Raw genomic sequence first — 14,362 nt, forward strand, 5'->3', positions numbered from 1 at the left:
TACTTTCATTTTCAGAGACTCAGAAGTAATTTGGCAAACTAAAATAACTTTAAATGAGGTTTGTTTGCAGTCTGGAAGCCAGAGACATCACCAAATACTATTTCCAGGTATTTACCCCCACTAGGGCTGTGCGATATGACCAAAATCTTATATAACGATATATATCAGAAAAATTTACATTTTCTGTAAATTTTGTGAATCTCGGGCAACTCGGCTTGCGTGAAGTGTTTTCAGCTGGGCGTCGTGTACCTGGAGTCGAGTGTTTTGACCGATGCGTGAAACTATACATTTTTAGACATAAGTTGTAACAGCAGCCATTTTCTTTGTAAGAATTTATTACACAGCGTGCTGCTGGGAAAAGCCTGTTTTAAAGTTTGAGTCTAAGGTTTATTTTGAGCATCCGTAAACTCTCTCCATATTCTTTCACGTGATTCTTCCGTAGGTGGTAGAAGAGGTTTGCCATGTTTCAGTCTGAGGTGGGGACCGGTTTCATGCATAATTTGCATAGTACAGTTTTATGGTCTGTATCAGACTTTTCATAACCAAACCATGTCCAGGCTACAGAGGTAGTCCCTCGTTTAGAAATAAGGTCCTCAATTTGTTTTGACTGGTCCTTCTGTTTGTCATCATTTCAGTTTATTTTGAAAAATCTCAACAGGATCTTCTGCTTTACTGTGAAAGGTTTATATGGAAAATAAACAAGCGGATGCCGGTGTGGTCATTTTAAATATAAGAGAAAGAGAGAACTATAAGAAATTAGATAGTCACTACAGTCACTACAGTGACCATTAAATCGATGAAAAAATATTGTCGTAGGCAATTTATTTTGTGATACCATGAAACAAATGATTGCGTAATATGAAACAATAGATGTTTTCATATCGTCATCTGTTATATATCGTTATATCGAACAGACCTAGTCCTTGCTTTGGCTAGATGTTGTGAAGAGGTTAAGCAATGATTAGCTGATTAGGTAGTCGCACTCTTTCAGTTTCTTCTGTGGCCTCTTGGGACTGCTGAGCTGGCCAGGGCATTCATTCAGTTGTTTTCAGCCATACCAAATGTTTGTTTCAGCCATGTTTAATATTTCTCTGATTGGTGATGAGGGAACGGACCATATTTGTCCATGAAATTGCTTTTTTGTTAATTATCTAATTACTTTTGAGCCACTGAATATGTAGGACTATGTATGAAAATGGCTGTAATTCTTGAACAGTTAATGCAATATTTTTGTTAAAACAAAACAATAAAAGCCGAAAGTCTGCACCACAGTCATACCTTGATTGCTTGATGAAAAAATGTCATGTTGAAACAATTAGGAAACTAACTCTATTGGATTATTTGGCTGTGCAAACAAAGTACTTGGTCACAAATCCAAATTTATAATAAAGATATAATTAATTCTCCCTAAAAAAAAGAAAGAAAAAAAAGGAAAAATTATTTTGTTGGTTTTATTCTCTTCTTCGATACTCAAAACTTGCTCTCCTCCTACCAGCTCAAACCTGTGATCTTCTCAGAATTCCCTAAGTAGCTCCTGTTAGCTGATGATGACACAGTTGGATGTGTGATTGAGCTCTCCAGCAGCGATTAGCCTGCAGAGCCCTTTTGTTCTCCTGAACAATACAAACACAATCACAGCACCATTCACCTGCACTTAGCACGGCCAGATGAACCCATTGCGCTTTTAATTACTCCAATCAGATTAATCATACTCTCAGATGACTCCCAGTGAAATTTAGCAGTTTCTGTGTATCTGTGTTTGTATTCGTGCACGTGTGTGTGTGTGTGTGTGTGTGTGCGAGTCAACTGGACAGCAGCTTATTATGGTAGAGATTCAAAAATCTTTTCCCATTGAAAAGACAAATATGCTGGGGATATCTCGTCATGGAAGGATAATGAGTGAAACTACCTCCTTACCAGCGGCCTGCTCTTCATTGAGAGAACCCAGGGTTTAATAGGCAGTCTGGCTGCCAGAAGCTATTCTGTAAAAAGTCTCTCATTTTAAATTTGTTTTCAGATGGAACAGATATTTGGGAGACTTTGGGATATATGGAAACTGAGGCTTGGGAGTTTAACAAACTCTCTTGATCATCTAAGTAGCCGTAGAAAAGTCTTAGTGACACAGATGGGATGTCACAGATGGGATGTCCACCAAAAATATGTTGATCCCATTGTTAAGAGAAGGGGGTACTCCTGGGGAAAAGGTGGCTTGAAACACTGAACCTCTACTTCATTCCATCTTTTTCTTTCCTTCACAGAAAAGCTGGTGTCTTGGAGTCTGGTATGCAAAAACACCAGAAATGTTGGCAACAAAATATTCTTTATTTAAGTCACTGCTCATCACTCCATCTCTTGTTCTCATGTACCAACGACTTAAAGGTGCAGTAAAAACGTATTTTTTGAGGTTATTTAATAGAAGGATGGACTGAAATAAAGCTGTATAGACACAGATTAGTTGACACATAAAAGGAGAAACGCCTGATCAACACAACAGATAAACCTCGAAAACTCTAAGATAATAAGTCAACAAATCATTTTTATAAGCCAGTAATTATCATATCATATATGGCACGGTGGTTAGCACTGTTGCCTCACAACAAGAATGTCCTGGGTTAATCAACCATCTTGCCGGGGCCTTTCTATGTGGAGTTCTCCCTGTGTTTACGTAGCCTCTGTCCTAGTTAGGATGCCATCCTGTCTTCATGTACATTTTTAGACTGGGAAGAATAAAAATCAAAATAAATGCCTAAAAGGGCAAAAAAATACCAGAAAGATTCCCATTTGACTTGGGCGTAAATGTTGGAGTATTGATAAATGAAATGCAATAAAGTGCAGGGGAAACACACTTGGTGTGTGATGTATGCATCTGAATGCAACGAGTGGCTGACGTTGTGGTGGCTGCATCAATCTTCACAGTTTATGTCAGTAATAAATTATTTTATAATTTTCACATTTTATACACAGTTCACCGATTGCTGCGGTCTTTACTCATAGATACACACATGCTATTCATCTCAAGCCTCCTGTGATATGATGCACACTTCCTCCAGTCCATTTTTGGAGAATTTAGGCAAATGCACCCTGATTACATAACTACCTTGTCTGAAGTAGTTTCTGCACTGAAGAGGCAATTTGTGCTGAAATGTGTGTACGAGCTTGTGTGTTTTGTCAGGACTCTCTACACACTCTACATAAAACATTTCCATAGTGATAATCTTTGGCTCTGTCACACACTCTTTGTTTATGCTTCTCTGAAGCTGATGAATTATTTCTAATGCAGCGTTTTTGTGTTGTGGTTTTATTATAGAGGACTCTTTAGGTTTGACTGTGGATGTTTTTGGCATCATGTGTTTTTGATTGAAATGAGAACCTGATGCTTATGTAATACATTCACACACTGACATTACATTGACATCATGTTGGTTATTGTATGTGACAAGTATACTGGACGAGCTGCTCATCCAGAGAGACAAGAATCTGCTCTGGGCCAGAAAGAAAGAGCAGATTTAGTTCATTTAGCTGCGGGAAAGGTCAGAGAAGTCAAATTAAAATAGAAAGTGGTTTACAGAGAAGATGTTTTGATGCTCATGTATTCTCTTATTTTAGGTTGGCTCAACTGACATTTTGCCACAATCTTCTCTTTCCAAAATCTGCTACAAAAGAAGATGCGAAATGTTGTATTTGTTGTTCCTGATGTGAGGGCATGGTGGTTACCACCTCTGCCTCACGGCAAGAAGATCCTGATTTTTACTCCACCATCTGGGTTTGGATGTTCTCCCCATGTTTGCACAGGTTCTCTCTGGTTAATCCAATTTCATCCCACAGTCCAAAGACATACACTTAGTGGGGTTAGGTTAACTGGTGAATCTTAATTCCCCATAACTGTGAATGTGAGCGCAAAAGGTTGTCTGTCTGCGACAGACTGGCGATCTGTCAAGGGTGTACCCCACCTTTCCCCTATGTCAGTTGGGATAGACTCCAGCTCCAGTGTGACATTGCATTCATCCATCCATTCTCTTCAGCTTTCCCTTATAATCATCAGGTCAAAACTATGAATACATAGCGGCAATACAATCAACCTTCATGATGAGTACTTTTTTTTTAGTTGCTGTTCTAAAAACTCTACTACTTAGATGTTTCCAGAGCGGTGTATTAAGTATATTTAAGTTTAATGATAATAGAGGCTAGATTATGTGATAAAGCACTCCCATCACTCTGCTGCTTGGTCAGAAAGCCCTTAAAGAGCCCAACTTAGCTCCCTTGAGCTCAGTTTTCTTTCAGTATAATAGTCCCCTTGAGAGCCAGTTTTCTCATATTGTTAGACATGTTCTTGCAATTTTCAAATACCTTCAAGTCTTCAAGTGAGTTTCTCTTTACTTGGGTTAGTGGTTCTAGAGCTTAGTAAAATGGTTTAGTAGTTGAATGGAACTGTTTATTACAATAGTTTTCAACAGCTAGCATATTCCCTTACAAGGCAGCTAGATGTATGTGACAACAGATAAATGCTATATCCAAACATCTACCAAATATTTTTTCTCAGAATTCTGACTTTTTCTCAGAATTCTGGAAAAGAAGAAAAAAAAGGACGCGCCCACTTTTTTTTCCAGTGGCCCTAATTCTCTTCTGTACTAGACTAGCTTTTCAGAAATCCTCAGATTATTGAACCCCTAACAAACCACAAACTAACCACAAGCAGTGACCTGGTTAGGTCAGAAAAAAACATGTGCTCACTTTGCCATTATAGTCCACTGATTTGAAACCAGCGGAGAGTCACCAGGTGTGAATGGGTGAATGTATTTCACTTTGGGGCTCCAGTTTGGTAGAGGATATTGAAAACGGAAAACATCACACAGAAGAGATCCACACCAGGGTGTTTAAAAGGTCCGGAGCTGCCTCACATCCAAAGCAGGTAGGGTAGGCCGCGTAAACAAAGGGGTGTAGCGGATTCTTATCTGGTGTGAAGTTAATACAGCCACGGAGTGATGTCGGGGTCGCGGTGGAGCTGTCCGTCCACGTACAGCCGGTCCACAGCGATGACAGCGCGGGAGCCCTTCTGGATGAAGCCGCGTCGGATTGGGAAGAGGACCCTGCGTCGTTCCAAGATCTCTTTGGGGAACTGTTCGTTCACGCTGAAGTCCGTTCCTTTTAATTCCCTGCCGCAGCTTTTCAAATGTTCCTTTTGTTTGAAGTGGCCGAATTTGGCCACGATAGGACGTGGTCTCCCGGCCGCAGCCCGAATGGGGCCGAGGCGATGCACCCTATCGAAGACTACAGTAGCGGTTTTAGATACGGGCGACACGGGCGGTTGCCCGGGGCGGCATCGTGGTGGGGGGCGGCATCACGGGCATCGGCAAAAAAAAAAATAAAAAAATGCTCGTACTCATGCTGCCCCGACATCATGCCAGCGATATTAGGGATGGCATAGGCACCGATCGGTTTTCTATCGCCCATTTGCTGGGAGTAAGGGCGCCCCCGTTTTGCGAGGTGCGCCTGCTGCTTGCGGCACAGGGAGGAGAGGGCGGGCGGCGGGGATTCTCTGGCTGGCTGGAGCAGCATCTAATAACCAACTCGCAAAATAAAACAAAATAAAAACAAACCAACAAACACGAAAACACCAGACATTATGATAAAGACTTATAATTTGCACCGATGTTTTCTATATTTCCCTCGGGATGAATAAAGCATAATCAATCAATCAATCAATCAATACACGAAAACTGAGCGCGAGAGCCCTCGGTGCGCCTGCTCGCTGCTGAAGTCAAAGTAAACTTTATTGTCATCTCCGCTACATACAGTCCAGTATATAGAGAGACGAGACGACGAGGCTCCAGTTACAGCAGTGCAAGTAAACGAACAATAAATATTTAAGAGTAAGAAAAAAATATACACTTTAGGACTCGGGGTAAAGGGATCAATAACAATTTAAAATGTATATTTTATATTTTGTTGATTTAAAGTCTCACACAAACTTTTAAAGTTTAAAAAGAGAAAAGAAGAGGAGTGTAGCGACTTCCATAGTCGCTAGAGGCCGGGATTGAGCCTGCCTATTTGCCTGACGCGCTGTCAACTTTAGGCAATAATGCCAGAGGTGGAATTGCTTGCTTGTTTATTAAAGTGCTTGAAAAGTTTACAGAGCAATGTGATCGGCTCGCGATTCAAACTCTTAAAACATCACAGCTCTAATGCAACAAGGGGAAACTCGTTGGCTGCGGTCAACAAAACTACAGCTACCCAGCCCTGCTCTCTGTCAAAATCAAACCAGTGAATGACAGACTGACAACGCCCTCTTAATGTCACCGCTAGCACCCACGTGACTCCTGTTACACATCACCATAGCAACCAAACAAACGAAAACCCAGTGATCATTAAAATTCAATATTTAATTATGGCTCCTACAAGGAGAAACGAGCAAAAGATACAGGTAAGGAGATGTGTCATTGGATAAAGGCAGGTCATGTATCCTAAAACTTTCAGAATACTTTCTTAATTATGTGGGTTACAGCTCCTCCAAGAAGAAATGGTAAAAATAGTTACAGTAACAGACTAAACTCCAAACAATATATACAATAATATAATATTAATATAATAGTAATTAGTCAGTGTCAATTGTTGATTTGTCCTGTTCTCATTGTATGACGAATTATGATGTCTGTTTAGTAGCCGTTTGCATACTATATTTTCTCTGTCTTCATATGTGTGTGTGTGTGTGTGTGTGTGTGTGTGTGTGTGGGGGGGCGCCAGAGGGAGTGTTCGCCCAGGGCGCCAAATAGGCTAGGACCGCCACTGGAAGACTATGTTCTTCACCGTGTCCTCCAGCAGCTTCAGGTGGGTTTTGATGAAGCTTTTTACCGTGGTCTCCGCGTCCTCTCCAGCGGCTTCTGGAATACCAGAAAATACCAGATTATCACGCATGCTACGGGCTTGTAGATCTATAACTGTTTCTTTTATTTTTTTATTTTCTCTATTAAGCTGAGTAACATCGTCTGTGAGACATTTCACCGACTCCCTTAGCGTTGCATTTTCAGCAGCGAGCGTTTCCACCTGCTGCTGGCTGAACTCCAGGGACTCTCGCAAGGATTTAAATTCCCGGTGAAGAATCTCCACCAAGGAAAGCCTTGCATCGAAACTGGACAATCGTTGGTCGATTGACTCCAGTATGTCGACAATATCTTTGCCGGCTGGCGATGTTGTGCCGGGGGAATCTGCCGGGCGAAGTCTTTTCGACGACGGCGTCTCAGATTTGGCCGGGGAAGATGCACTCTGGGCCTTCTTCATCACGAGATCCTGGAAGCAGGTATACCGGCTTCAGCGAGTGTGACGCTTATTTTGAGCGATGAAAAAATAATAAGATATAATTTTATTTTTATATTTCAAAATCACAATAATCTTCCAATTTAGAACTACAAGTTAAAAAAAGAACTAAACACAAATAAAATACACTTCAGCTAAATACTTCTAATTTATTTTCCCAAACCACCCGGCGCCACAAAGTAAAGACTAAAGAGCGGCATGCGGCTCCGGAGCCGCGGGTTGCCGACCCCTGGGTTAGGGTTACATTTTTTATTTTAGTTATTTTATTCACTTTACATATTTGGCCTATGTAAATGTAAAGTATAGAAATGTTTAACAATAACATTAGGTAGCCGAAATGTCCTTACAGACATGTAACTCTGCATTTCAAATCACCAATAAAAATAAACAGTATTTATCAAAAAAAACCCATAAACAAAGCAGTTGTCTCTATAGTAGACTAATCATATATGTTAATTAAGCTTTAAAAAAAGAAAAGAAGAGATCTTAAAAATGCATTTTCATTTTAGCTCAGATTACAGCTGGCTTGTTGACTGGCCCCGACTGTAAAAAGTCCTCCTTTATCCTTGGGAAGCTGAAGTGTTTTAAACTTAACTCTCGGCTTTTTACCCGCCCATATAAATCTGGAGAGGATCCTATCCCATTCTGCAAAGTATCTATCAGGGCTTTTTATAGAAACAGACTGGAACAAGTACAATATCCTTGGGAGCATATTAATTTTTATGGTGTCCACTCTAGAAGAGATGCTTAGATAGGGAGTTATTGACCATCTGCTAATATCTACCATAATATCCTTTTTAAGTGGGGAGTAGTTGATTTCTTCCAAACTGGTTATATCCATTGATAAGTGAATGCCCAAATATTTGATAGTTTTTTTTGTCCCAGCCTAGTTTGTATTTGCTGCACAAATTTTTTGGGGGGGGCTATAGAAGCTACTGAGAACTTGTGTTTTTTGTACATTCAGATTGTATCCCGAGTAGGACCCATACTCCTTTAACACTGACATAAGCTCCATAAATGATTCAGTAGGTTTTGATAAGTAAACCAAAACATCATCTGCGAACAAGGCCAATTTCTGCTCACTTCCAGCTATATTAATCCCTTTTATTGTATCATTCTGCCTAATCCATTGAGCCAACGGCTCTATAAAAATGGCAAATAAGAGTGGACTCAGTGGGCATCCTTGTCTTGTGGACCTTTCAAGCTTAAAAGCATCTGAAAGTTCACCATTGGTCTTTATTTTTGCAGTTGGACTATTATACAAAGCCCTCAATATTGTAATGATCGACCCATTAAACTCAAATTTAAGCATTACTCGGAATAAAAATTCCCATCTCACAGAGTTAAAAGCTTTTTCAGCGTCTAGACTCAATAGTATAGCTGGTATTTTATTTAAATTAATATGTCTAATAATTTGCAGAGTTCTCTTAACACTATCATGGGTTTGGCGCGACCTAACAAATCCAGTTTGATCTAGATTTATTATCCTTGGGATGATCCCTTCAAGTCTCCGTGCTATGACTGACGTAAACAATTTGTAATCTATATTTAATACACTTATTGGCCTTTAATTGGACCATTCTAATTTGTCTTTACCATCTTTAGGTATAGTAGAAATTGTGGCTTGTTTCCATGAGGAGGGTGCTTCCCCCTTCGTAAGGACCCAATTAAATGTTTTAAGTAAGACCGGTGTCAGAGGTTCCCTTAATTTCTTGTACCACTCCGCAGTAAAGCCATCTGTACCTGGAGATTTGTTTGCCTTGAGTTTACCAATCGCCAAGTGAAGTTCTTCCCTTGTAATTTGCTTCACTAACGATTTGTTTTCTTCTGCTGTGAGTTTAGGGAGGTGTAACATGTCAAGCAAACTCTCCATTTGATCATCATTATTTGTGGGTGGTTGTAAATATAATTTTTCATAGTATCTCTTAAAGCAATCCTTAATTTCCTCTATACCCTGCATTTCCATTTTGGTTTCCGGATCCCTTATCCTGTATACTGTTCTGTCAGCTTGTTGTTTCCTTAATCTATATGCCAGTTGTTTCATATATTTAGCTCCCCCCTCGTAATATCTTTGTTTGGTCAACATTAGTTTCGTTTGGACGTCTTGGGTGTATATCTCATCAATTAGATTTCTCTTCTTTGCCATTTCTAATTTTGTCTTAGTATCAATAGTATTTTTATGTGTGGCCTCTAATTGTAATAATTCCGACTGCAGATTCTGGAATCTTGCAACTTTGAATTTTTTAATATTAGAGGTTATAGCAATAACTTTTCCTCTCATCACTGCTTTGCACACATCCCACAAAATCGGTGGGGGTAACTCATCTTTATCATTGAATTCCAGGTATTCAGCAATGTCTTTTGTCAACTGTTCACATGTCCATTCATTCAGTATACTAGAATTTAATTTCTAGTTGGTTATTTTTCTCCTGTGAGTAAGTTTTAAAGATAAATATAGAGGGCAGTGGTCGGAAACGTCCATTGACTATGGCACTCATGTACTCTGTTCATGTCAGTACCAAAAGTGAGGAAGTAGTCAAACCATTTGAAGAGTAATAAGCATGCTTGAAACTTTGTCTCTTAAGTTTCTCGTGCTCAAGGCCCACTAAATGAGTCTCTTGTAGAAATGCCACATCAATATCCTCTCTTTTCAGTTTACTAAGAATTTTTCCTTGCTTTGCCGGGCTTTGGAGCCCATTTACATTAAGTGAGAGTACCTTTAACATTGGGCTTTATTATGACACCAGATAGAGTCATGAATGTGCATTCCAAATGTCACAGAGATAAAACCTTGCGCCCCCACTGTTAACACAAATCTAAGATAAGTACACAAGAACAATAGAACCAATATAGAGTCCTCCAAATATAGACTCGGGATCGTTCGACCCCTTTAGGTCTCTGTTGGGGAGAGGAGAGAAAAGACCCACCATACAGTGGGGGCTCTCCCTAGTGTTGGGGCGACTGTCCAGCAGGTACATCCCACTTACACTAGATGAGTCCAACATATACGGTAACTTATAAATCTGATCAACTGAAATATCAACACACCGACTTGAACAGCAATGAAACCAAATGGTGCATATTACCTTCTTATATAGTCTGCTTGCTTGTGAGCATAGCTCTTATCCTCCCTGTGGTTCATATTTAATAGTCTCTTCTATATTCCCGCAGTTTGCGTCGGACTCGAGTTTCCATTCGTGGCCCTCTGTCCCTCTCCGTATCAACTCCATGCCATGAAAATGCGTTACGTACTCTTTCTTTGGTGCTGGGTCCCGGGTTCGCCCGTGTGGGGGCCACCTCAATGCCCCGTGCTCTCAGCTCCTTCGCTGTGTCTTCTGCGTCCTCGTAAGTCTGTGGGCTGGTGCTCCAGTGGATGCGAATCCGCGTGAAGGGCGTTTGGAACCGAATGTTCCTCTCTTTTATTGCCTTTTTATTCCCGTGTAGGATTTGCATTTCTCCATAACTTCATAAGCATAGTCGTGGTCAAAAAAAATCTGCTTCTTTCCCAGCAACACTTTTTTCTTCCAGGCAAGCCTAAGGACCGTCTCTTTTACATCAAACTGAAGGAAGTTGATGATTATAGATCTCGGTGTCGCATCTGGCCCAGGCTTACGTGACAGGGCTCTATGCGCTTGCTGGATCTGGAGGGATATACCTTCACGTAGAGGCAGTTCTTTCTGAAGCAGATCTTGTACGAAGGCAATTATCGACTCGCCCTCTGAGTCCTCGGGTACCCCGTAAATTCGGATATTATTCCTCCTGGATCTGCTCTCCAAGTCAATAACCTCCCCCTAAGCTCGCGCTGTCCTTCCAATAGACCGAGTAAGGCCTCTTTCGTCACCATTCCACTCTCCTCTATCTCGGCTATACGTCCCTCTGCCTCCGCAATGGCCTTACCCTGTGGCTGCTGTGTAGCCGCACATTCGAGTAGCTTTTGGTTTAGCTCCTGTTTAAATGTTGCCAACTCGTCTGCCAGCTTTTTGCCAATGTCCTCCCTGAGTCCCAACAGTGGTTCTTGAACTTTATCTTTAAAGCTCCCCAGCTCCTTGGACACTTTTGCGATCTCCCCGAGGATGATGCTATCTCCTCCAGACTCAGGCAACACTGACTTGTGGCTAGGTAGCAAGCAGCTGCCATCTTCCTTATCGTGTGGTTCCATTCTTTTTTGGATCTTTGCCCCCTCAATCTTCAATTGGTTAGTGCTTTTATTGATTGATTGATTTTTATTGATTAGCATACAGAATACAAAATAAAGATTACCAAAAAGCAAAAAAATCATGAGACAAGGCTAATCAAAGGGTATTGGCTGAAGCATTTGCTTATTATGCCAACCCTTTTAACAAAAAATCTTTTGCATGCAGCTCCTGTACACAGGGCTCGAAGCAAAGAATAAAAGAAAGCAAAGCAAAAACAAACAAACAAAAAAAATTTTTCCACCTTAGATAATTACATCAAAGCAAAACAATCAAGAGTTTCAGAATTACTATTTTTGCTCTTTTCATTCTTGATTAATATATTTTTCTAATATTCTATTTTTAAACATGTTTTTAAACAAGGAAAATGAACTACACCTTTTTAAATCATTGTCATAACTATTCCACAGGTTAACTCCTCTAACAGAAACACATCTTTGCTTTATGTTTGTCCTTATCTTGTTTGTTTTAAAGACATCTGTTCCCCTTAAGTCATATTGACTCTCTCTGACTTTAAACAGCTTCTGAATACTGCAGCAAAGCAAGTTATTTTGTGCTTTATACATTATCTGTGCCATTTTATATTCGACTAAATCATAAAATTTTAGGGTATTCAGATTAATAAACAAAATGTTAGTTGGTTCTATATAGTTTGATTGATTTATAATTCTTATAGCTCTTTTTTGTAACTTGAAAATAGGAAGAGTATTTGTTTTATATGCATTACCCCATATCTCCAGACAATAAGTCATATATGGAAGCAACAGAGAACAATAAAGTGTGTATAATGATTTTTGTTCAGGACATGCTTTGTTTTGTAGAGAATAGCAATGGTTTTTTGACATTTTGTTGTCACATGATTTATATGAGACTTCCAGCTCAGCTTATCATCAATTAGCACTCCAAGAAATTTATTTTCGAACACTCTTTCAATTTCAATTCCATTAACCCTGATTTTAGATACATTTTCATTTGTCTAGTGCCAAAAATAATCAGTTTTGTTTTCTTTATATTTAATGATAACTTATTTACATCAAACCAGTTTTTAATATATTTAACTCCTTTTCCACTGTAGTCAGAAGCTGTTCTAGGTCTTTACCTGAGCAATACAGAGTGGTATCATCAGCAAACAATACACATTTTAACAGTTTGGAAACACTACATATGTCATTTATATATAATATGAATAATTTAGGGCCCAGCACAGAGCCCTGAGGAACACCACAAGTTACCTTCAACTGATTAGATTTTACATTATTGATTTCAACATATTGATATCTGTCATCCAGGTAACTTTTCATCCACTTATATGCTATCCTCTTATGCCATATCTCTCTAGTTTATTCATTAATATAGAATGATCAATTGTATCAAACGCCTTTTTAAGTCTATAAAAACACCAACGGTATATTCCTTATTATCTATTGCATTAGATATCCCTTCTACAAGTTCCATCACTGCCATCGAAGTGGACCTTTTCACTCTAAAGCCATATTGGTTATCACTTAGGAGATTATGCTTCTCTATATATTTATCAAGTCTATTAACAAATAACTTTTCTAAAATTTTTGAGAACTGTGGGAGTAGTGATATTGGCCTGTAATTGGTAAACTGATCTCTCTCCGTTTTTATGGATTGGAATAACTTTTGCTATTTTCATTTTGAGGGAAACACACCAGTTCGAAAGGACAGATTACAAATGTATGCGAAAGGTTGCACTATATATTCTATAATACTCTTAACTAACATCATGTCAATACCAAAACAGTCAGTGGACTTTTTATTTTTGAATGTCTTCACAATGTTAATTATTTCTCTATGAGTTACAGCACCAATAAACATGGAGGACACATTTTCTGTCCTCTTTTGGATTTTCCCTTTTTCATTCCTTTTTAAAAGGTCTGGCGTTATTACTTTCGTGTCTGGAGGCCATAATTTAGTTCAGTTGGAACAGAGCTCAGTGACTATGCATCCATTGCGCCGCCAGCCTTAACCCGGAAGTCCTGCCCAGTAAGGTTTTAATGGTGATTCCATTAAATTGCTGCTGCTTGGTCGCTAGAAACACGTTCTCTTTCCCTTCACCTGAGCTCACCATCTCACTTGCAACCCCAGCATATTTTTTTTTAACCTGACAGCCACATGACCTCTCTCAATCTCCTTCCCCTCCACGTGAGCTACATCTTAAGACAGAAAGAGAGAGGAGAGTGGGAGGCCATGGAAATAGTCTGAGATAACAGCACTCGCACACACTCACAACAGTAGTGGCGTCTGACAGTGTCAGCTAATGAGACCATTAAAGCGCTGTCTCACTCATTAAGCAGCAATTAAAGAAATGGTCTGACAGGCTTTGCGTCTGGTCATAATTTATCGAGACGTATGTTACACAATGCCACGTTAAAGTAGGTGTATAACACAGTATTTCTTCCCTCTGGAATATGTTTGTGACATCTTCTACAGACACAGTATTTCTTTCACACACAAGTGGCCATGTAACCACTCACAGTCTTATCGATTTATTGATGGGCAATCACACAGAGAGGCTTAGTGAGTGGATGAGTGTGTGCGTGTCTGAGAGTGAGTGAGGTGTGTGACACACTGTTTCTCAGTGGTGCTGACTAGGTTCACTCTGATCTTGCTCTGAGATATTGAGTGGATGTAGCTCAGCGCTTGCAAAGAGGAGTGTTTGTGTATTTCGCTTGGCAGCATGACAGCAAGGATTTGCAACAGTGCATTGACTGCTTGACTGCCTGGTAGAGTAAATTCTGTGTGGAATGCTGCAGCACCCACTCGAGGTGCCATCTTATTTCACTTTTTGACAATGTGCTGATTTTTTTTAGCTTAAGCTGAAAGTGTCTGAA

The sequence above is a fragment of the Oreochromis aureus genome, linkage group 13, assembly GCF_013358895.1.
Source record: "Oreochromis aureus strain Israel breed Guangdong linkage group 13, ZZ_aureus, whole genome shotgun sequence".
NCBI lineage: Eukaryota > Metazoa > Chordata > Actinopteri > Cichliformes > Cichlidae > Oreochromis > Oreochromis aureus.